Below are 23869 nucleotides of genomic sequence, written 5' to 3'. Positions count from 1 at the left end.
TGTTGCTTGGTGTCAGTGTATGTCTTTGTGACTTGGTGCCAGTGTCTGTCTTTGAAACTGGGATTCAGTGTCTGTCTTCATTACTTGGTGTCAGTGTTTGTCTTTGTTTCTGAGTGTCAGTGTCTGTCTTTGTGACTTGGTGTCAGTGTATGTCTTTGTTACTTGGTGTCAGTGTATGTCTTTGTTACCTGGTGTAAATGTGTGTCTGTGTTACTGGGTATCAGTGTATATCTTTGTTACTTGGTGTAAGTGTGTGTCTGTGTTACTGGGTATGAGTGCTTCCTTTGTTACATGTTGTCAGTGTATGTCTGTGTTCCTTGGTGTAAATGTGTGTCTTTGTTACTTGGTGTAATTGTATGTCTTTGTTACTTGGTGTCAGTGTATGTCTGTGTTACTTGGTGTAAGTGTATTTCATTGTTACTTGGTGTCAGTGTATGTCTTTGTTACTTGGTGTAAGTGTGTGTCTGTGTTACTTGGTATCAGTGTATGTCTTTGATACTTGGTGTAAGTGTGTGTCTGTGTTAAAGGGTAACAGTGTATGTCTTTGTTACTTGGTGTCAGTGTTTGGCTTTGTTACTTGGTGCAAGTGTGCGTTTGTGTTACTTGTTGGAAGTGTGTGTCTGTGTTACTTGGTATCAGAGTATGTCTTTGTTACTTAGTGTAAGTGTGTGTCTGTGTTACTGGGTAACAGTGTATGTCTTTGTTACTTGGTGTCAGTGTATGTCTGTGTTCCCTGGTGTCAGTGTGTGTCTTTGTTACTTGGTGTAAGTGTGTGTCTGTGTTACTGGGTATCAGTGTATTTCTTTGTTTCATGGTGTCAGTGTATGTCTTTGTTACTGGGTGTCAGTGTATGTCTTTGTGACTTGGTGTCAGTGTATGTCTGTGTTACTTGGTGTAAGTGAGTGTCTTTGTTACTTGGTGTAAGTGTGTGTCTGTGTTACTGGGTATCAGTGTATGTCTTGGTTACTTGGTGTCAGTGTATGTCTTTGTTACTTGGTGTAAGTGTGTGTCTGTGTTACTGGGTGTCAGTGTATGTCTTTGTTCCCTGGTGTCAGTGGATGCCTTTGTTACTTGGTGACAGTTTGTGTCTTTGTTAGTCTTTGTTACTTGGTGCCAGTGTGTGTCTGTGTATGTCTTTGCGACTGTGTGTCAGTGTTTCTCTGTGTAACTGGGTGTCAGTGTGTGTCTGTGTTAGTCTTTGTTACTTGGTGACAGTGTGTGTCTGTGTGTCAGTGTATGTCTTTGTTACTGTGTATCAGTGTTTCTCTATGTTACTGGGTGTCAGTGTGTGTTTGTTTGTGTTACCAGGTGTCAGTATTTAGTTTAGTGATACAGCACTGAAACAGGCCCTTCGGCCAACCGAGTCTGTGACGACCATCAACCACCCATTTATACCAATCCTACACTAATCCCTTATTCCTATCACATCCCCACCTGTCCCTATATATTTCGCTACCACCTACCTCTACTGGGGGCAATTTATAATGGCCAATTAACCTATCAACCTGCAAGTCTTTGGCATGTGGGAGGAAACCAGAGCACCCGGAGGAAACCCACGCAGACATCGGGAGAACTTGCAAACTGCGCACCGGCAGTACCCAGTATCGAGCCCGGGTCCCTGGAGCAGTGAGGCTGCGAACCACTGTGCCAATTTTCCGCCCAGTGTGTGTCTGTGTTACTGGGTATCAGTGAATGTGTTTGTTACTTGGTGTAAGTGTATGTCTGTGTTACTGGGTAACAGTGTATCTCTTTGTAACTTGGTGTCAGTGCATGTCTGTGTTAATTGGTGTAAGTGTATCTCTTTGTTACTTGGTGTAACTGTATGTCTTTGCAACTTGGTGTCAGTGTCTGTCTGTGTTAGCTGGTGTAAGTGTATGTCTTTGTTACTTGGTGTCAGTGTATGTCTTTGTGACTTGGTGTCAGTGTCTGTCTTCGTTAATTAGTGTCAGTGTTGGTCTTTTTTACTGGGTGTCAGTGTCTGTCTTTATGACTTGGTGTCAGTGTATGTCTTTGTTACTTGGTGTCAGTGTATGTCTTTGTTACTTGGTATAAGTGTGTGTCTGTGTTACTGGGTATCAGTGTATATCTTTGTTACTTTGTGTAAGTGTGTGTCTGTGTTACTGGGCATCAGTGTATGTCTTTGTTACTTGGTTTTAGTGTATGTCTTTGTTACTTGTTGTCAGTGTATGACTTTGTTACTGGGTGTCAGTGTATGTCTTTGTGACATGGTGTCAGTGTCTGTCTTCGTTGCTTGGTGTCAGTGTTTGTCTTTGTTACTGGGTGTCAGTGTCTGTCTTTGTGACTTGGGGTCAGTGTATGTCTTTGTTACTTGGTGTAAGTGTGTGTCTGTGTTACTGGATATCAGTGTATATCTTTGTTACTTGGTGTAACTGTGTATCTGTGTTACTTGGTGTAAGTGTGTGTCTGTGTTACTGGGTGTCAGTGTATGTCTTTATCACTGTGTATCAGTGTGTCTCTGCGTTACTGGTGTCAGTGAGTGTGTGTCTGTGTTGCTGGGTATCAGTGTTTGTCTTTGTTACTTGGTGTAAGTGTGTGTCAGTGTTACTTTGTGTCAGTGTCTGTCTTTGTTACTGGGTGTCAGTGTATGTCTTTTTACTTGGTGTCCGTGTGTGTCTGTGTTACGGGGTGTCAGTGTATGTCTTTGTTACTGGGTGTCAGTGTCTGTCTTTGTTACTTGGTGGAAGTGAGTGTCTGTGTTACTTAGTATCAGTGTGTGTCTTTGTTACTTGGTGCAAGTGTATGTCTTTGTTACTTGGTTTCAGTCTGTGTTTTTGTTAATTGGTGTCAGTCTGTGTCTCTGTTACTTGGTGTAAGTTTATGTCTTTATTATTTGGTGTCAGTGCGTGTCTGTGTTACTGGGTATCAGTGCATGTCTTTGTTACATGGAGTCAGTGTATGTCTGTGTTACTTGGTGTAATTGTGTGTCTTTGTTATTTGGTGTAATTGAATGTCTTTGTTAATTGGTGTCAGTGTATGTCTGTGTGACTTGGTGTAAGTGTACGTCTTTGTTACTTGGTGTCAGTGTATGTCGTTGTACTTGGTGTAAGTGTGTGTCTGTTTTCCTTGGTGTAAGTGTGTGTCTGTGTTACTTGGTATCAGTGTATGTCTTTGTTACTTGATGTACGTGTTTGTCTGTGTTACTGGGTGTCAGTGTATGTCTTTGTTACTTGGTGTCAGTGTATGTCTGTGTTACTTGGTGTAAGTGTGTGTCTTTGTTACTTGGTGTAATTGTATGTCTTTGTTACTTGGTGTCAGTGTATGTCTGTGTTACTTGGTATAAGTGTATGTCTTTGTTACTTGATGTCAGTGTATGTCTTTGTGACTTGGTGCCAGTGTTTGTCTTTGAAACTGGGATTCAGTGTCTGTCTTCGTTACTTGGTGTCAGTGTTTGTCTTTGTTACTGGGTGTCAGTGTCTGTCTTTGTGACTTGGTGTCAGTGTATGTCTTTGTTACTGGGTGTCAGTGTCTGTCTTTGTTACTTGGTGGATGTGTGTGTCTGTGTTACTTAGTGTCAGTGTGTGTCTTTGCTACTTGGTGCAAGTGTATGTCTTTGTTACTTGGTTTCAGTCTGTGTTTTTGTTAATTGGTGTCAGTCTCTGTCTCTGTTACTTGGTGTAAGTTTGTGTCTTTATTACTTGGTGTCAGTGCATGTCTTTGTTACATGGAGTCAGTGTATGTCTGTGTTACTTGGTGTAATTGTGTGTCTTTGTTATTTGGTGTAATTGAATGTCTTTGTTAATTGGTGTCAGTGTATGTCTGTGTTACTTGGTGTAAGTGTACGTCTTTGTTACTTGGTGTCAGTGTATGTCGTTGTACTTGGTGTAAGTGTGTGTCTGTTTTACTTGATGTAAGTGTGTGTCTGTGTTACTTGGTATCAGTGTATGTCTTTGTTACTTGGTGTAAGTGTGTGCCTGCGTTACTGGGTATCAGTGTATGTCTTTGTTACTTGGTGTAAGTGTGTGTCTGTGTTACTGGGTATCAGTGTATGTCTTTGTTACTTGGTGTCAGTGTATGTCTTTGTTACTTGGTGTAAGTGTATGTCTTTGTTACTTTGTGTCAGTGTATGTCTTTGTTATTTGGTGTAAGTGTGTGTCTGTGTTACTGGTTATCAGTGTATGTATTTGTGACTCGGTGTCAGTGCATGTCTTTGTTACTGGGTGTCAGTGTATGTCTTTGTTACTTGGTGACAGTGTATCTCTGTGTGTCAGTGTACGTCTTTGTTACTGTGTATCAGTGTTTCTCTATGTTACTGGGTGTCAGTGTGTGTTTGTTTTTGTTACTGGGTGTCAGTATTTAGTTTAGTGATACAGCACTGAAACAGGCCCTTCGGCCAACCGAGTCTGTGCCGACCATCAACCACCCATTTATACTAATCCTACACTAATTCCGTATTCCTATCACATCCCCACCTGTCCCTATATATTTCCCTACCACCTACCTATACTGGGGGCAATTTATAATGGCCGATTAACCGATCAACCTGCAAGTCTTTGGCATGTGGGAGGAAACCGGAGCACCCGGAGGAAACCCACGCAGACACAGGGAGAACTTGCAAAATCCGCACAGGCAGTACCCAGAATCGAGCCCGGGTCCCCGGAGCTGTGAGGCTGCTAACCACTGTGCCAATGTGCCGTCCAGTGTGTCTCTGTGTTACTGGGTATCAGTGTATGTCTTTGTTACTTGATGTCAGTGTATGTCTGTGTTACTTGGTGTCCGTGTGTGTCTGTGTTACTTGGTATCAGTGTATGTCTTTGTTACTTGATGTACGTGTTTGTCTGTGTTACTGGGTGTCAGTGTATGTCTTTGTTACTTGGTGTCAGTGTATGTCTGTGTTACTTGGTGTAAGTGTGTGTCTTTGTTACTTGGTGTAATTGTATGTCTTTGTTACTTGGTGTCAGTTTATGTCTGTGTTACTTGGTGAAAGTGTATGTCTTTGTTACTTGGTGTCAGTGTATGTCTTTGTGACTTGGTGCCAGTGTCTGTCTTTGAAACTGGGATTCAGTGTCTGTCTTCGTTACTTGGTGTCAGTGTTTGTCTTTGTTACAGGGTGTCAGTGTCTGTCTTTGTGACTTGGTGTCAGTGTATGTCTTTGTTACTTGGTGTCAGTGTATGTCTTTGTTACCTGGTGTAAGTGTGTGTCTGTGTTACTGGGTATCAGTGTATATCTTTGTTACTTGGTGTAAGTGTGTGTCTGCGTTACTGGGTATGAGTGCTGTCTTTGTTACATGTTGTCAGTGTATGTCTGTGTTACTTGGTGTAAATGTGTGTCTTTGTTACTTGGTGTAATTGTATGTCTTTGTTACTTGGTGTCAGTGTATGTCTGTTCTAACTTGGTGTAAGTGTATTTCACTGTTACTTGGTGTCAGTGTATGTCTTTGTTACTTGGTGTAAGTGTGTGTCTGTGTTACTTGGAATCAGTGTATGTCTTTGTTACTTGTTGTAAGTGTGTGTCTGTGTTACAGGGTAACAATGTACGTCTTTGTTACTTGGTGTCAGTGTATGTCTTTGTTACTTGGTGTCAATGTATGTCTTGTTACTTGGTGCAATTGTGTGTTTGTGTTACTTGTTGGAAGTGTGTGTCTGTGTTACTGGGTAACAGTGTATGTCTTTGTTACTTGGTGTCAGTGTATGACTGTGTTATTTGGTGTAAGTGTGTGTCTTAGTTACTTGTTGTAATTGTATGTCTTTGTTACTGGGTGTCAGTGTATGTCTGTGTTTCCAGGTGTCAGTGTGTGTCTTTGTTACTTGGTGTAAGTGTGTGTCTGTGTTACTGGGTATCAGTGTATGTCTTTGTGACTTGGTGTCAGTGTATGTCTTTGTTACTGGGTGTCAGTGTATGTCTTTGTGACTTGGTGTCAGTGTACGTCTGTGTTACTTGGTGTAAGTGAGTGTCTTGGTTACTTGGTGTAAGTGTGTGTCTGTGTTACTGGGTATCAGTGTATGCCTTGGTTACTTGGTGTCAGTGTATGTCTTTGTTACTTGGTGCAAGTGTGTGTCTGTGTTACTGGGTGTCAGTGTATGTCATTGTTCCCTGGTGTCAGTGGATGCCTTTGTTTCTTGGTGACAGTGTGTGTCTGTGTTAGTCTTTGTTACTTGGTGTAAGTGTGTGTCTTTGTTACTTGGTGTAACTGTATGTCTTTGCAACTTGGTGTCAGTGTATGTCTGTGTTAGTTGGTGTAAGTGTATGTCTTTGTTACTTGGTGTCAGTGTATGTCTTTGTGACTTGGTGTCAGTGTATGTCTTTGCTACTTGGTGTAAGTGTGTGTCTGTGTTACTGGGTATCAGTGTATATCTTTGTTACTTTGTGTAAGTGTGTGTCTGTGTTACTGGGCATCAGTGTATGTCTTTGTTACTTGTTGTCAGTGTATGTCTTTGTTACTGGGTGTCAGTGTATGTCTTTGTGACATGGTGTCAGTGTCTGTCTTCGTTACTTGGTGTCAGTGTTTTTCCTTTTTACTGGGTGTCAGTGTCTGTCTTTGTGACTTGGGGTCAGTGTATGTCTTTGTTACTTTGTGTACGTGTGTGTCTGTGTTACTGCATATCAGTGTATATCTTTGTTACTTGGTGTAAGTGTGTATCTGTGTTACTTGGTGTAAGTGTGTGTCTGTGTTACTGGGTGTCAGTGAGTGTGTGTCTGTGTTACTGGGTATCAGTGTATGTCTTTGTTACTTGGTGTAAGTGTGTGTCAGTGTTACATTGTGTCAGTGTCTGTCTTTGTTACTGGGTGTCAGTGGATGTCTTTGTTACTCTGTATCAGTGTGTCTCTGTGTTACTGGGTGTCAGTGAGTGTGTGTCTGTGTTACTGGGTATCAGTGTATGTCTTTGTTACTTGGTGTAAGTGTGTGTCAGTGTTACATTGTGTCAGTGTCTGTCTTTGTTACTGGGTGTCAGTGTATGTCTTTTTACTTGGTGTCCGTGTGTGTCTGTGTTACGGGGTGTCAGTGTATGTCTTTGTTACTGGGTGTCAGTGTCTGCCTTTGTTACTAGGTGGAAGTGTGTGTCTGTGTTACTTAGTGTCAGTGTGTGGCTTTGTTACTTGGTGCAAGTGTATGTCTTTGTTACTTGGTTTCAGTGTGTGTTTTTGTTACTTGGTGCCAGTGTGTGTCTCTGTTACTTGGTGTAAGTTTATGTCTTTATTACTTGGTGTCAGTGCGTGTCTGTGTTACTTGGTGTCAGTGTTTGTCTTTGTTACTTGGTGTTAGTGTATGCCTTTGTTACTTGGTGTCAGTGCGTGTCTGTGTTACTGGGTTTCAGTGTGTGTCTTTGTTACTTGGTGCAAGTGTATGTCTTTGTTACTTGGTGTAAGTGTTTGTCTTTGTTACTTGGTGTCAGTGTATGTCTTTGTTACTGGGTGTAAGTATATGTCTTTGTTACTTGGTGTAAGTGTATGTCTTTGTGACTTGGTGTAAGTGTGTGTCTGTGTTAGTCTTTGTTACTTGGTGCCAGTGTGTGTCTGTGTATGTCTCTGCGACTGTGGGTCAGTGTTTCTCTGTGTTACTGGGTGTCAGTGTGTGTTTGTTTGTGTTACTGGGTGTCAGTGTGTGTCTGTGTTAGTCTTTGTTACTTGGTGACAGTGTGTGACTGTGTGTCAGTGCATGTCTTTGTTACTGTGTATCAGTGTTTCTCTATGTTACTGGGTGTCAGTGTGTGTTTGTCTGTGTGACTGGGTGTCAGTATTCAGTTTAGTGATACAGCACTGAAACAGGCCCTTCGGCCAACCGAGTCTGTGACGACCATCAACCACCCATTTATACCAATCCTACACTAATCCCCTTTTCCTATCACATCCCCACCTGTCCCTATATATTTCGCTACCACCTACCTATACTGAGGGCAATTTATAATGGCCAATTAACCTATCAACCTGCAAGTCTTTGTCATGTGGGAGGAAACCAGAGCACCCGGAGGAAACCCACGCAGACACAGGGAGAACTTGCAAACTGTGCACCGGCAGTACCCTGTATCGAGCCCGGGTCCCTGGAGCTGTGAGGCTGCGAACCACTGAGCCAATGTTCCTCCCAGTGTGTGTCTGTGTTACTGGGTATCAGTGAAAGTGTTTGTTACTTGGTGTCAGTGTATGTCTGTGTTACTTGGTGTATGTGTGTGTCTGTGTTACTTGGTATCAGTGTATGTCTTTGTTACTTGGTGTCAGTGTTTGGCTTTGTTACTGGGTGTCAGTGTCTGTCTTTGTGACTTGGGGTCAGTGTATGTCTTTGTTACTTTGTGTACGTGTGTGTCTGTGTTACTGCATATCAGTGTATATCTTTGTTACTTGGTGTAAGTGTGTATCTGTGTTACTTGGTGTAAGTGTATGTCTGTGTTACTGGGTGTCAGTGGATGTCTTTGTTACTCTGTATCAGTGTGTCTCTGTGTTACTGGGTGTCAGTGAGTGTGTGTCTGTGTTACTGGGTATCAGTGTATGTCTTTGTTACTTGGTGTAAGTGTATGTCAGTGTTACTTTGTGTCAGTGTCTGTCTTTGTTACTGGGTATCAGTGTATGTCTTTGTTACTTGGTGTAAGTGTGTGTCTGTGTTACTGGATATCAGTGTATATCTTTGTTACTTGGTGTAAGTGTGTGTCAGTGTTCCTTTGTGTCAGTGTCTGTCTTTGTTACTGGGTGTCAGTGTATGTCTTTTTACTTGGTGTCCGTGTGTATCTGTGTTACGGGGTGTCAGTGTATGTCTTTGTTACTGGGTGTCAGTGTATGCCTTTGTTACTTGGTGTAAGTGTGTGTCTTTGTTGCTTGGTGTCAGTGCGTGTCTGTGTTACTGGGTTTCAGTGTGTGTCTTTGTTACTTGGTGCAAGTGTATGTCTTTGTTACTTGGTGTAAGTGTTTGTCTTTGTTACTTGGTGTCAGTGTATGTCTTTGTTACTGGGCGTAAGTATATGTCTTTGTTACTTGGTGTAAGTGTATGTCTTTGTGACTTGGTGTAAGTGTGTGTCTGTGTTAGTCTTTGTTACTTGGTGCCAGTGTGTGTCTGTGTATGTCTCTGCGACTGTGGGTCAGTGTTTCTCTGTGTTACTGGATGTCAGTGTGTGTTTGTTTGTGTTACTGGGTGTCAGTGTGTGTCTGTGTTAGTCTTTGTTACTTGGTGACAGTGTGTGTCTGTGTGTCAGTGCATGTCTTTGTTACTGTGTATCAGTGTTTCTCTATGTTACTGGGTGTCAGTGTGTGTTTGTTTGTGTGACTGGGTGTCAGTATTCAGTTTAGTGATACAGCACTGAAACAGGCCCTTCGGCCAACCGAGTCTGTGACGACCATCAACCACACATTTATACCAATCCTACACTAATCCCGGATTCCTATCACATCCCCACCTGTCCCTATATATTTCGCTACCACCTACCTATACTGGGGGCAATTTATAATGGCCAATTAACCTATCAACCTGCAAGTCTTTGGCATGTGGGAGGAAACCAGAGCACCCGGAGGAAACCCACGCAGACACAGGGAGAACTTGCAAACTGCGCACCGGCAGTACCCAGTATCGAGCCCGGTTCCCTGGAGCTGTGAGGCTGCGAACCACTGAGCCAATGTTCCTCCCAGTGTGTGTCTGTGTTACTGGGTATCAGTGAAAGTGTTTGTTACTTGGTGTCAGTGTATGTCTGTGTTACTTGGTGTATGTGTGTGTCTGTGTTACTTGGTATCAGTGTATGTCTTTGTTACTTGGTGTAAGTGTGTGTCTGTGTTACTGGGTAACAGTGTATCTCTTTGTTACTTGGTGTCAGTGCATGTCTGTGTTAATTGGTGTAAGTGTGTGTCTTTGTTACTTGGTGTAACTGTATGTCTTTGCAACTTGGTGTCAGTGTATGTCTGCGTTAGTTGGTGTAAGTGTATGTCTTTGTTACTTGGTGTCAGTGTATGTCTTTGTGACTTGGTGTCAGTGTCTGTCTTCGTTACTTGGAGTCAGTGTTTGCCTTTTTTACTGGGTGTCAGTGTCTGTCTTTGTGACTTGGTGTCAGTGTCTGTCTTTGTTACTTGGTGTCAGTGTATGTCTTTGTTACTTGGTGTAAGTGTGTGTCTGTGTTACTGGGTATCAGTGTATTTCTTTGTTACTTTGTGTAAGTGTGTGTCTGTGTTACTGGGCATCAGTGTATGTCTTTGTTACTTGTTGTCAGTGTATGTCTTTGTTACTGGGTGTCAGTGTAAGTCTTTGTGACATGGTGTCAGTGTCTGTCTTCGTTACTTGGTGTCAGTGTTTGTCTTTGTTACTGGGTGTCAGTGTCTGTCTTTGTGACTTGGGGTCAGTGTATGTCTTTGTTACTTTGTGTAAGTGTGTGTCTGTGTTACTGCATATCAGTGTATATCTTTGTTACTTGGTGTAAGTGTGTATCTGTGTCACTTGGTGTAAGTGTGTGTATGTGTTACTGGGTGTCAGTGGATGTCTTTGTTACTCTGTATCAGTGTGTCTCTGTGTTACTGGGTGTCAGTGAGTGTGTGTCTGTGTTACTGGGTATCAGTGTATGTCTTTGTTACTTGGTGTAAGTGTGTGTCAGTGTTACTTTGTGTCAGTGTCTGTCTTTGTTACTGGGTATCAGTGTATGTCTTTGTTACTTGGTGTAAGTGAGTGTCTGTGTTACTGGATATCAGTGTATATCTTTGTTACTTGGTGTAAGTGTGTGTCAGTGTTCCTTTGTGTCAGTGTCTGTCTTTGTTACTGGGTGTCAGTGTATGTCTTTTTACTTGGTGTCCGTGTGTGTCTGTGTTACGGGGTGTCAGTGTATGTCGTTGTTACTGGGTGTCAGTGTCTGTCTTTGTTACTTAGTGTCAGTGTGTGTCTTTGTTACTTGGTGCAAGTGTATGTCTTTGTTACTTGGTTTCAGTGTGTGTTTTTGCTACTTGGTGTCAGTGTGTGTCTCTGTTACTTGGTGTAAGTTTATGTCTTTATTACTTGGTGTCAGTGCGTGTCTGTGTTACTTGGTGTCAGTGTTTGTCTTTGTTACTTGGTGTTAGTGTATGTCTTTGTTACTTGGTGTAAGTGTGTGTCTTTGTTACTTGGTGTCAGTGCGTGTCTCTGTTACTGGGTGTCAGTGTGTGTCTTTGTTACTTGGTGCAAGTGTATGTCTTTGTTACTTGGTGTAAGAGTTTGTCTTTGTTACTTGGTGTCAGTGTATGTCTTTGTTACTTGGTATAAGTGTATGTCTTTGTTACTTGGTGTCAGTGTGTGTCTTTGTTACTTGGTGTAAGTGTATGTCTTTGTGACTTGGTGTAAGTGTGTGTCTTTGTTTCTTGGTGTCAGTGTTTGTCTTTGTTACTTGGTGTAAGTGTATGTCTTTGTGACTTGGTGTAATTGTGTGTCTTTGTTACTTGGTGTCAGTGTACGTCTTTGTTACTTGGTGTAAGTGTGTGTCTGTGTTACTGGTTATTAGAGTATGTCTATGTGACTCGGTGTCAGTGTACGTCTTTGTTACTGGGTATCAGTGTATGTCTTTGTTACTTGGTGTAAGTGTGTGTCAGTGTTCCTTTGTGTCAGTGTATGTCTTTGTTACTGGGTGTCAGTGTCTGCCTTTGTTACTTGGTGGAAGTGTGTGTCTGTGTTGCTTGGTGTCAGTGTGTTTCTTTGTTACTTGGTGCAAGTGTATGTCTTTGTTACTTGGTTTCAGTGTGTGTTTTTGTTACTTGGTGCCAGTGTGTGTCTCCGTTACTTGGTGTAAGTTTATGTCTTTATTACTTGGTGTCAGTGCGTGTCTGTGTTACTTGGTGTCAGTGTTTGTCTTTGTTACTTGGTGTTAGTGTATGCCTTTGTTACTTGGTGTAAGTGTGTGTCTTTGTTACTTGGTGTCAGTGCGTGTCTGTGTTACTGGGTTTCAGTGTGTGTCTTTGTTACTTGGTGCAAGTGTATGTCTTTGTTACTTGGTGTAAGTGTCTGTCTTTGTGACTTGGTGTAAGTGTGTGTCTGTGTTAGTCTTTGTTACTTGGTGCCAGTGTGTGTCTGTGTATTTCTTTGCGACTGTGTGTCAGTGTTTCTCTGTGTTACTGGGTGTCAGTGTGTGTTTGTTTGTGTTACTGGGTGTCAGTGTGTGTCTGTGTTAGTCTTTGTTACTTGGTGACAGTGTGTGTCTGTGTGTCAGTGTATGTCTTTGTTACTGCGTATCAGTGTTTCTCTATGTTACAGGGTGTCAGTGTGTGTTTGTTTGTGTGACTGGGTGTCAGTATTCAGTTTAGTGATACAGCACTGAAACAGGCCCTTCGACCAACCGAGTCTGTGACGACCATCAACCACCCATTTACACTAATCCTACACTAATCCCGCATTCCTATCACATCCCCACCTGTCCCTATATATTTCCCTACCACCTACCTCTACTAGGGTCAATTTATAATGGCCAATTAACCTTTCAACCTGCAAGTCTTTGGCATGTGGGAGGAAACCGGAGCACCCGGAGGAAACTCACGCAGGCACAGGGAGAACTTGCAAACTCCGCACAGGCAGTACCCAGAATCCAGCCCGGTCCCTGGAGCTGTGAGGCTGCTAACCACTGTGCCAATGTGCCACCTGGTGTGTGTCTTTGTTACTTGGTGTCAGTGTACGTCTTTGTTACTTGGTGTAAGTGTGTGTCTGTGTTACTGGTTATTAGTTTATGTCTTTGTGACTCGGTGTCAGTGTACGTCTTTGTTACTTGGTGTCAGTGTATGTCTTTGTTACTTGGTGACAGTGTGTGTCTGTGTGTCAGTGTATGTCTTTATTACTGTGTATCAGTGTTTCTCTATGTTACTGGGTGTCAGTGTGTGTTTGGTTGTGTTACTGGGTGTCAGTATTTAGTTTAGTGAAACAGCACTGAAACAGGCCCTTCGGCCAACCGAGTCTGTGTCGACCATCAACAACCCATTTATACTAATCCTACACTAATCCGGTATTCCTATCACATCCCCACCTGTCCCTATATATTTCCCTACCACTTACCTATACTGGGGGCAATTTATAATGGCCAATTAACCTATCAACCTGCACGTCTTTGGCATGTGGGAGGAAACCGGAGCACCCGGAGGAAACCCACGCAGACACAGGGAGAACTTGCAAACTCCGCACAGGCAGTACCCAGAATCGAGCCCGGGTCCCTGGAACTGTGAGGCTGCGAACCACTGTGCCAATGTCCCGCCCAGTGTATGTCTGTGTTACTGTGTATCAGTGTATGTCTTTGTTACTTGATGTAAGTGTGTGTCTGTGTTACTGGGTAACAGTGTATGTCTTTGTTACTTGGTGTCAGTGTATGTCTGTGTTAATTGGTGAAAGTGTGTGTCTTTGTTACTTGGTGTAACTGTATGTCTTTGTTACTTGGTGTTAGTGTATGTCTGTGTTACTTGGTGTCAGTGTATGTCTTTGTTGCTTGGTGTCAGTATATGTCTTTGTGACTTGGTGTCAGTGTCTGTCTTCGTTACTTGGTGTAAGTGTGTGTCTGTGTTACTGGGTATCAGTGTATATCTTTGTTACTTGGTGTAAGTGTGTGTCTATGTTACTAGGCATCAGTGTATGTCCTTGTTGCTTGGTTTCAGTGTATGTCTTTGTTACTAGGTGTCAGTGTATGTCTTTGTTACTGGGTGTCAGTGTATGTCTTTGTGACTTGGTGTCAGTGTCTGTCTTCGTTACTTGGTGTCAGTGTTTGTCTTTGTTACTTGGTGTCAGTGTCTGTCTTTGTGACTTGGTGTCAGAGTATGTCTTTGTGACTTGGTGTCAGTGTCTGTCTTCGTTACCTGTTGTCAGTGTATGTCTTTGTGACTGGGTGTCAGTGTATGTCTTTGTTACTTGGTGTCAGGGTATGTCTTTGTTACTTGGTGTCAGTGCATGTCTGTGTTACTTGGTGTAAGAGTGTGTCTGTGTTACTGGGCATCAGTGTATGTCTTTGTTACTTGGTGTCAGTGTATGTCTTTGTTACTTGGTGTCCGTGTGTGTCTGTGTTACTGGGTGTCAGTGTATGTCTTTGTTACTTGGTTTAAGTGTGTGTCTGTGTTACTGGCTGTAAGTGTGTGTCTGCGTTACTGGGTATCAGTGTATGTCTTTGTTACTTGGTGTCAGTGTATGTCAAAATACTTGGTGTCAGTGTATGTCTTTGTTACTTGGTGTAATTGTCTGTCTTTGTTACTTGGTGTCAGTGTATGTCTGTGTTACTTGGTGTAAGTGTGTGTCTTTGTTACTTGGTGTAAGTGTATGTCTTTGTTATTTGGTGTCAGTGTATGTCTTTGTTACTTGGTGTAATTGTGTGTCTTTGTTACTTGGTGTCAGTGTACGTCTTTGTTACTTGGTGTAAGTGTGTGTCTGTGTTACTGGTTATTAGTTTATGTCTTTGTGACTCGGTGTCAGTGTACGTCTTTGTTACTTGGTGTCAGTGTATGTCTTTGTTACTTGGTGACAGTGTGTGTCTGTGTGTCAGTGTATGTCTTTGTTACTGTGTATCAGTGTTTCTCTATGTTACTGGGTGTCAGTGTGTGTTTGGTTGTGTTACTGGGTGTCAGTAATTAGTTTAGTGAAACAGCACTGAAACAGGCCCTTCGGCCAACCGAGTCTGTGTCGACCATCAACCACCCATTTATACTAATCCTACACTAATCCGGTATTCCTATCACATCCCCACCTGTCCCTATATATTTCCCTACCACTTACCTATACTGGGGGCAATTTATAATGGCCAATTAACCTATCAACCTGCACGTCTTTGGCATGTGGGAGGAAACCGGAGCACCAGGAGGAAACCCACGCAGACACAGGGAGAACTTGCAAACTCCTCACAGGCAGTACCCAGAATCGAGACCGGGACCCTGGAACTGTGAGGCTGCGAACCACTGTGCCAATGTCCCGCCCAGTGTATGTCTGTGTTACTGTGTATCAGTGTATGTCTTTGTTACTTGGTGTCAGTGTATGTCTGTGTTACTTGGTGTCAGTGTATGTCTTTGTTACTTGATGTAAGTGTGTGTCTGTGTTACTGGGTAACAGTGTATGTCTTTGTTACTTGGTGCCAGTGTATGTCTGTGTTAATTGGTGAAAGTGTGTGTCTTTGTTACTTGGTGTAACTGTATGTCTTTGTTACTTGGTGTTAGTGTATGTCTGTGTTACTTGGTGTCAGTGTATGTCTTTGTTGCTTGGTGTCAGTGTATGTCTTTGTGACTTGGTGTCAGTGTCTGTCTTCGTTACTTGGTGTCTGTGTTTGTCTTTGTTACTGGGTGTCAGTGCCTGTCTTTGTGACTTGGTATCAGTGTACGTCGTTGTTTCATGGTGTCAGTGTATGTCTTTGTTACTTGGTGTAAGTGTGTGTCTGTGTTACTGGGTATCAGTGTATATCTTTGTTACTTGGTGTAAGTGTGTGTCTATGTTACTAGGCATCAGTGTATGTCCTTGTTGCTTGGTTTCAGTGTATGTCTTTGTTACTAGGTGTCTGTGTATGTCTTTGTTACTGGGTGTCAGTGTATGTCTTTGTGACTTGGTGTCAGTGTCTGTCTTCGTTACTTGGTGTCAGTGTTTGTCTTTGTTACTTGGTGTCATTGTCTGTCTTTGTGACTTGGTGTCAGAGTATGTCTTTGTGACTTGGTGTCAGTGTCTGTCTTCGTTACTTGTTGTCAGTGTATGTCTTTGTGACTGGGTGTCAGTGTATGTCTTTGTTACTTGGTGTCAGGGTATGTCTTTGTTACTTGGTGTCAGTGTATGTCTGTGTTACTTGGTGTAAGAGTGTGTCTGTGTTACTGGGCATCAGTGTATGTCTTTGTTACTTGGTGTCAGTGTATGTCTTTGTTACTTGGTGTCCGTGTGTGTCTGTGTTACTGGGTGTCAGTGTATGTCTTTGTTACTTGGTTTAAGTGTGTGTCTGTGTTACTGGCTGTAAGTGTGTGTCTGCGTTACTGGGTATCAGTGTATGTCTTTGTTACTTGGTGTCAGTGTATGTCAAAATACTTGGTGTCAGTGTATGTCTTTGTTACTTGGTGTAATTGACTGTCTTTGTTACTTGGTGTCAGTGTATGTCTGTGTTACTTGGTGTAACTGTGTGTCTTTGTTACTTGGTGTAAGTGTATGTCTTTGTTATTTGGTGTCAGTGCATGTCTTTGTTACTTGGTGTAATAGTGTATCTGCGTTACTGGGTATCATTGTATGTCTTTGTTACTTGGTGTCAGTGTATGTCAAAATACTTGGTGTAAGTGTATGTCTTTGTTACTTGGTGTAATTGTCTGTCTTTGTTACTTGGTGTCAGTTTATGTCTGTGTTACTTGGTGTAATTGTCTGTCTTTGTTACTTGGTGTCAGTGCATGTCTGTGTGACTTTGTGTAAGTGTGTGTCTGTGTTACTTGGTGTCAGTGAATGTCTTTGTTTCTTGGTGTCAGCGTGTGTCTGTGTTACTGGGCATCAGTGTATGTCTTTGTGACTTGCTATCAGCGTGTGTCTGTGTTACTGGGCATCAGTGTATGTCTTTGTGACTTGGTATCAGTGTATGTCTTTGTGACTTGGTGTCAGTGAATGTCTTTGTTTCTTGGTGTCAGCGTGTGTCTGTGTTACTGGGCATCAGTGTATGTCTTTGTGACTTGGTATCAGTGTATGTCTTTGTGACTTGGTGTCAGTGTATGTCTTTTTTGCTGGGTGTAAGTGTTTGTCTGCGTTACTGGGTATCAGTGTCTGTCTTTGTTACTTGGTGTCAGTGTATGTCAAAATACTTGGTGTAAGTGTATGTCTTTGTTACTTGGTGTAATTGTCTGTCTTTGTTACTTGGTGTCAGTGTTTGTCTGTGTTATTTGGTGTAAGTGTGTGTCTTTGTTTCTGGGCATCAGTGTTTGTCTTTGTGACTTGGTATCAGTGTATGTCTTTGTGACTTGGTGTCAGTGTATGTCTTTTTTACTGGGTGTAAGAGTGTGTCTGCGTTACTGGGTATCAGTGTATGTCTTTGTTACTTGGTGTAATTGTCTGTCTTTGTTACTTGGTGTCAGTGTATGTCTGTGTTACTTGGTGTAAGTGTGTGTCTTTGTTACTTGGTGTAAGCGTATGTCTTTGTTACTTGGTGTCAGTGTATGTCTTTGTTACTTGGTGTAAGTGTGTGTCTGTGTTATTGGTATCAGTGTATGTCTTTGTTACTTGGTGTCAGTGTATGTCTTTGTTACTTGGTGTAAGTGTCTGTCTGTGTTACTGGGTATCAGTGTATTTCTGTGTTACTTGGTGTCAGTGTGTTATTTTGTGTTACTGGGTGTCAGTGTGTGTCTGTGTTACTTGGTGTAAGTGTGTGTCTTAGTTACTTGGTGTCCGTGTGTGTCTGTGTTACTGAGTGTCGGTGTATGTCTTTGTTACTGGGTGTCAGTGTATGTCTTTGTTACTTGGTGTAAGTGTGTGTCTCTGTTACTGGGTGTCAGTGTCTGTCTTTGTTACTTGGTGTAAGTGTGTGTCTGTGTTACTGGGTATCAGTGTATGTCTTTGTTACTTGGTGTCAGTGTATGTCTGTGTTACTGGGTGTAAGTGTGTGTCTGTGTTATTGGGTATCAGTGTATGTCTTTGTGACTTGGTATCAGTGTATGTCTTTGTGACTTGGTGTCAGTGTGTGTCTGTGTTATTGGGTATCAGTGTATGTCTTTGTTACTTGGTGTCATTGTGTGTCTGTGTTACTGGGTATCAGTGTATGTCTTTGTGACTTGGTATCAGTGTATGTCTTTGTTACTTGGTGTCAGTGTATGTCTCTGTTACTTGGTGTAAGTGTGTGTCTGTGTTACTGGGTATCAGTGTATGTCTTTGTTACTTGGTGTCAGTGTATGTCTGTGTTACTTGGTGTAAATGTGTGTCTGTGTTACAGCGTATCAGTGTATGTCTTTGTGACTTGGTGTCACTGGATGTCTTTGTTACTTGGTGTAAGTGTGTGTCTGTGTTACTGGGTATCAGGGCATGTCTTTGTTACTTGGTGTCAGTGTATGTCTGTGTTACTTGTTGTAACTGTGTGACTGTGTTACTGGGTATCGGTATATGTCTTTGTGACTTGGTGTCAGTGTATGTCTTTGTTACTGGGTGTCAGTGTGTGTCTTTGCGACATGGTGTCAGAGTATGTCTTTGTTACTTGGTTAAATTGTATGTCTGTGTTACTGGGTATCAGTGAATGTCTTTGTTACTTGGTGTCAGTGCATGTCAAAATACTTGGTGTCAGTGTATGTCTTTGTTACTTTGTGTAATTGTCTGTCTTTGTTAACTGGTGTCAGTGTATGTCTGTGTTTGTTGGTGCAAGTGTGTGTCTTTGTTACTTGGTGTAAGCGTATGTCTGTGTTACATGGTGTAAGTGTGTGTCTATGTTCCTGGGTATCAGTGTATGTCTTTGTCACTTGGTGTCAGTGTATATCTTTGTTACTTGGTGTCAGTGTATGTCTGTGTTACATGGTGTAAGTGTGTGTCTGTGTTACTGGGTATCAGTGTATGTCTTTGTTACTTGGTGTAAGTGTGTGTCTGTGTTACTGGGTATCAGTGTATGTCTTTGTTACTTGGTGTCAGTGTATGTCTTCGTTACTTGGTGTCAGTGTATGTCTTCGTTACTTGGTGTCAGTGTATGTCTTTGTTACTTGGTGTCAGTGAATGTCTTTGTTACTTGGTGTCAGTGTATGTCTGTGTTACATGGTGTAAGTGTGTGTCTGTGTTACTGGGTATCAGTCTATGTCTTTGTTACTTGGTGTAAGTGTGTGTCTTTGATACTGGGTATCAGTGTATGTCTTTGTTACTTGGTGTAAGTGTATGTCTTTGTTATTTGGTGTCAGTGTATGTCTTTGTTACTTGGTGTAAGTGTTTGCCTGTGTTACTGGGTGTCAGTGTGCATCTGTGTTACTTGGTGTCTGTGTGTGTCGGTTTTACTTGCTGTCAGTGTATGTCTTTGTTACTTGGTGTAAGTGTGTGTCTGTGTTACTGGGTGTAAGTGTGTGTCTGTGTTACTGTGTATCAGTGTATGTCTTTGTTACTTCCGGTCAGTGTATGTCAAAATACTTGGTGTAAGTGTATGTCTTTGTTACTTGGTGTAATTGTCTGTCTTTGTTACTTGGTGTCAGTCTATGTCTGTGTTACTTGGTGTAAGCGTGTGTCTTTGCTACTTGGTGTAAGTGTATGCCTTTGTTACTTGGTGTCAGTGTATGTCTTTGTTACTGAGTGTCAGTGTGTGTCTGTGTTACTTGGTGTCAGTGGATGTCTTTGTTACTGTGTATCAGTGGTTCTCTGTATTACTGGGTGTCAGCGTCTGTTTGTTTGTGTTACTGGCTGTCAGTGTGTGTCTGTGATACTAGGTGTCAGTATTTAGTTTAGTTTAGCGATACAGCACTTAAACAGGCCCTTCGGCCCACCGAGTCTGTGCCGTCCATCAGCCACCCATTTATACTAATCCTGCACAAATCCCGTATTTCTATCACATCCCCACCTGTCCCTATATATTTCCCTACCACCTACCTATACTAGGGGCAATTTATGATGGCCAATTAACCTATCAACCTGCAGGTCTTTGGCATGTGGGAGGAAACCGGAGCACCCGGAGGAAACTCACGCAGACACAGGGAGAACTTGCAAACTCCGCACAGGCAGTGCCCAGAATCGGAACCGGGTCCCTGGAGCTGTGAGGCTGCGGTGCGAACCACTGCGCCAATGTGCCCACCCGCCGCCCGCCCCCCCCAGTGTGTGCCTGTGTTACTGGGTATCTGTGTATGTCTTGCTAACTTGGTGTCATTGTATGTCTGTGTTACTTGGTGTAAGTGTGTGTCTGTGTTAATGGGTATCAGTGTATGTCTTTGTTACTTGGTGTAAGTGTGTGTCTGTGTTACTGGTTATCATTGTATGTCTTTGTTACTTGTTGTCAGTGTATGTCTTTGTTACTTGGTGTAAGTGCATGTCTTTGTTACTTGGTGTCAGTGTATGTCTTTGTGACTTGGTGTAAGTGTGTGTCTGTGTTACTGGGTGTCAGTGTGTGTCTGTGTTACTTGGTGTAAGTGTGTGTCTTTGTTACATGGTGTCCGTGTGTGTCTGTGTTACTGGGTGTCAGTTTATGTCTTTGTAACTTGGTGTCAGTGTATGTCTTTGTTACTTGGTGTCAGTTTATGTCTGTGTTACTTGGTGTAAGTGTGTGTCTGTGTTACTGGGTATCAGTGTATGTCTTTGTTACTTGGTGCAAGTGTGTGTCTGTGTTACTGGGTATCAGTTATGTCTTTGTTACTTGGTGTCAGTGTATGTCTTTGTTACCTGGTTTAAGTGTATGTCTTTGTTACTTGGTGTCAGTGTTTTTCTTTGTTACTTGGTGTAAGTGTGTGTCTGTGTTACTGGGTGTCAGTGTGTGTCTGTGTTACTTGGTGTCCGTGTATGTCTTTGTTACTGGGTGTCAGTGAATGTCTTTGTTACTTGGTGGAAGTGTGTGTCTGTGATACTGGGTATCAGTGCATGTCTTTGTTACTTGGTGTCAGTGTATGTCTGTGTTACTTGGTGTAAGTGTGTGTCTGTGTTATTGGGTATCAGTGTATGTCTTTGTGACTTGGTATCAGTGTTTGTCTTTGTGACTAGGTGTCAGTGTGTGTCTGTGTTATTGGGTATCAGTGTCTGTCTTTGTTACTTGGTGTCAGTGTGTGTCTGTGTTCCTGGGTATCAGTGTATGTCTTTGTGACTTGGTGTCAAAGGATGTCTTTGTTACTTGGTGTCAGTGTATGTCTCTGTTACTTGGTGTAAGTGTGTGTCTGTGTTACTGGGTATCAGTGTATGTCTTTGTTACTTGGTGTCAGTGTATGTCTGTGTTACTTGGTGTAAGTGTGTGTCTGTGTTACAGGGTATCAGTGTATGTCTTTGTGACTTGGTGTCACTGTATCTCTTTGTTCATTGGTGTTAGTGTGTGTCTGTGTTACTGGGTATCAGTGCATGTCTTTGTTACTTGGTGTCAGTGTATGTCTGTGTTACTTGTTGTAACTGTGTGACTGTGTTACTGGGTATCAGTATATGTCTTTGTGACTTGGTGTCAGTGTATGTCTTTGTTACTAGGTGTCAGTGTGTGTCTTTGCGACCTGGTGTCAGTGTGTGTCTTTGTTACTTGGTGTAGGTGTATGGCGTTGTTACTTGGTGTCAGTGAATGTCTTTGTTACTTGGTGTCAGTGCATGTCAAAATACTTGGTGTAAGTGTATGTCTTTGTTACTTTGTGTAATTTTCTGTCTTTGTTAACTGGCGTCAGTGTATGTCTGTGTTAGTTGGTGTAAGTGTGTGTCTTTGTTACTTGGTGTAAGCGTATGTCTGTGTTACATGGTGTAAGTGTGTGTCTGTGTTCCTGGGTATCAGTGTATGTCTTTGTTACTTGGTGTCAGTGTATATCTTTGTTACTTGGTGTCAGTGTATGTCTGTGTTTCATGGTGTAAGTGTGTGTCCGTGTTACTGGGTATCAGTGTATGTCTTTGTTACTTGGTGTAAGTGTGTGTCTGTGTTACTGGGTATCAGTGTATGTCTTTGTTACTTGGTGTCAGTGTATGTCTTCGTTACTTGGTGTAAGTTTATGTCTTTGTTACTTGGTGTCAGTGAATGTCTTTGTTACTTGGTGTCAGTGTATGTCTGTGTTACATGGTGTAAGTGTGTTTGTGTGTTACTGGGTATCAGTGTATGTCTTTGTTACTTGGTGTAAGTGTGTGTCTTTGATACTGGGTATCACTGTATGTCTTTGTTATTTGGTGTCAGTGTATGTTTTTGTTAATTGGTGTAAGTGTATGTCTTTGTTACTTGGTGTCAGTGTATGTCTTTGTTACTTGGTGTAAGTGTTTGCCTGTGTTACTGGGTGTCAGTGTGCGTCTGTGTTACTTGGTGTCCGTGTGTGTCTGTGTTACTTGGTGTCAGTGTATGTCTTTGTTACTTGGTGTAAGTGTGTGTCTGTGTGACTGGGTGTAAGTGTGTGTCTGTGTTACTGGGTATCAGTGTATGTCTTTGTTACTTGGGGTCAGTGCATGTCAAAATACTTGGTGTAAGTGTATGTCTTTGCTACTTGGTGTAAGTGTATGGTTTTGTTACTTGGTGTCAGTGTATGTCTTTGTTACTGGGTGTCAGTGTGTGTCTGTGTTACTTGGTGTCAAAGTATGTCTTTGTTACTGTGTATCAGTGGTTCTCTGTGTTACTGGGTGTCAGTGTGTGTTTGTTTGTGTTACTGGCTGTCAGTGTGTGTCTGTGAATCTAGGTGTCAGTATTTAGTTTAGTTTAGAGATACAGCACTTAAACAGGCCCTTCGGCCCACCGAGTCTGTGCCGTCCATCAACCACCCATTTATACTAATCCTGCACAAATCCCGTATTTCTATCACATCCCCACCTGTCCCTATATATTTCCCTACCACCGACCTATACTAGGGGCAATTTATGATGGCCAATTAACCTATCAACCTGCAAGTCTTTGGCATGTGGGAGGAAACCGGAGCACCCGGAGGAAACTCACGCAGACACAGGGAGAACTTGCAAACTCCGCACAGGCAGTGCCCAGAATCGGACCCGGGTCCCTGGAGCTGTGAGGCTGCGGTGCGAACCAATGCGCCAATGTGCCCACCCGCCCCCCCCCCCCCAAGTGTGTGCCTGTGTTACTGGGTATCTGTGTATGTCTTGGTAACTTGGTGTCATTTTTATGTCTGTGTTACTTGGTGCAAGTGTGTGTCTGTGTTACTGGGTATCAGTGTATGTCTTTGTTCCTTGGTGTAAGTGTGTGTCTGTGTTACTGGTTATCAGTGTATGTCTTTGTTACTTGTTGTCAGTGTATGTCTTTGTTACTTGGTGTAAGTGCATGTCTTTGTTACTTGGTGTCAGTGTATGTCTTTGTGACTTGGTGTAAGTGTGTGTCTGTGTTACTGGGTGTCAGTGTGTGTCTGTGTTACTTGGTGTAAGTGTGTGTCTTTGTTACATGGTGTCCGTGTGTGTCTGTGTTACTGGGTGTCAGTTTATGTCTTTGTTACTTGGTGTCAGTGTATGACTTTGTTACTTGGTGTGAGTGTGTGTCTGTGTTACTGGGTATCAGTGTATGTCTTTGTTACTTGGTGTCAGTGTATGTCTTTGTTACTTGGTGTAAGTGTGTGTCTGTGTTACTGGGTATCAGTGTATGTCTTTGTTACTTGGTGCAAGTGTGTGTCTGTGTTACAGGGTATCAGTTATGTCTTTGTTACTTGGTGTCAGTGTATGTCTTTGTTACTTGGTTTAAGTGTATGTCTTTGTTACTTGGTGTCAGTGTTTTTCTTTGTTACTTGGTGTAAGTGTGTGTCTGTGTTACTGGGTGTCAGTGTGTGTCTGTGTTACTTGGTGTCCGTGTGTGTCTGTGTTACTGGGTATCAGTGTATGTCTTTGTTACATGGTGTAAGTGCGTGTCTGTGTTACTGGGTATCAGTGTTTGTCTTTGTTACTTGGTGTCGGTGTTTGTCTGTGTTACTTGGTGTAAGTGTGTATCTGTGTTACTGGGTGTAAGTGTGTGTCCGTGTTACTGGGTATCAGTGTATGTCTTTGTTACTTGGTGTCAGTGTCTGTCAAAATACTTGGTGTAAGTGTATGTCTTTGTTACTTGGTGTAATTGTCTGTCTTTTTTATTTGGTGTCAGTGTATGTCTGTGTTATTTGGTGTAAGTGTGTGTCTTTGTTAATTGGTGTAAGTGTATGCCTTTGTTACTTGGTGTCAGTGTATGTCTTTGTTACTTGGTGTCAGTGTGCGTCTGTGCTGCTGGATATCAGTGTATGTCTTTGTGACTTGGTATCAATGTATGTCTTTGTTACTTTGCGTCAGTGTATGTCTTTGTTACTGGGTATCAGTGTGTGAATTTGTTACTTCGTGTCAGTGTATGTCTGTGTTACGTGGTGTTAGTGTTTGTCTGTGTTACTGGGTATCAGTGTATGTCTTTGTTACTTGGTGTCAGTTTATGTCTGTGTGACGTGGTGTAAGTGTGT

This window comes from Heterodontus francisci, chromosome 21, assembly GCF_036365525.1.
Source record: "Heterodontus francisci isolate sHetFra1 chromosome 21, sHetFra1.hap1, whole genome shotgun sequence".
NCBI classification, from domain to species: Eukaryota; Metazoa; Chordata; class Chondrichthyes; order Heterodontiformes; family Heterodontidae; genus Heterodontus; species Heterodontus francisci.
The sequence above is the reverse complement of the archived record's forward strand: the minus strand, read 5'-3'. Positions refer to the sequence as shown.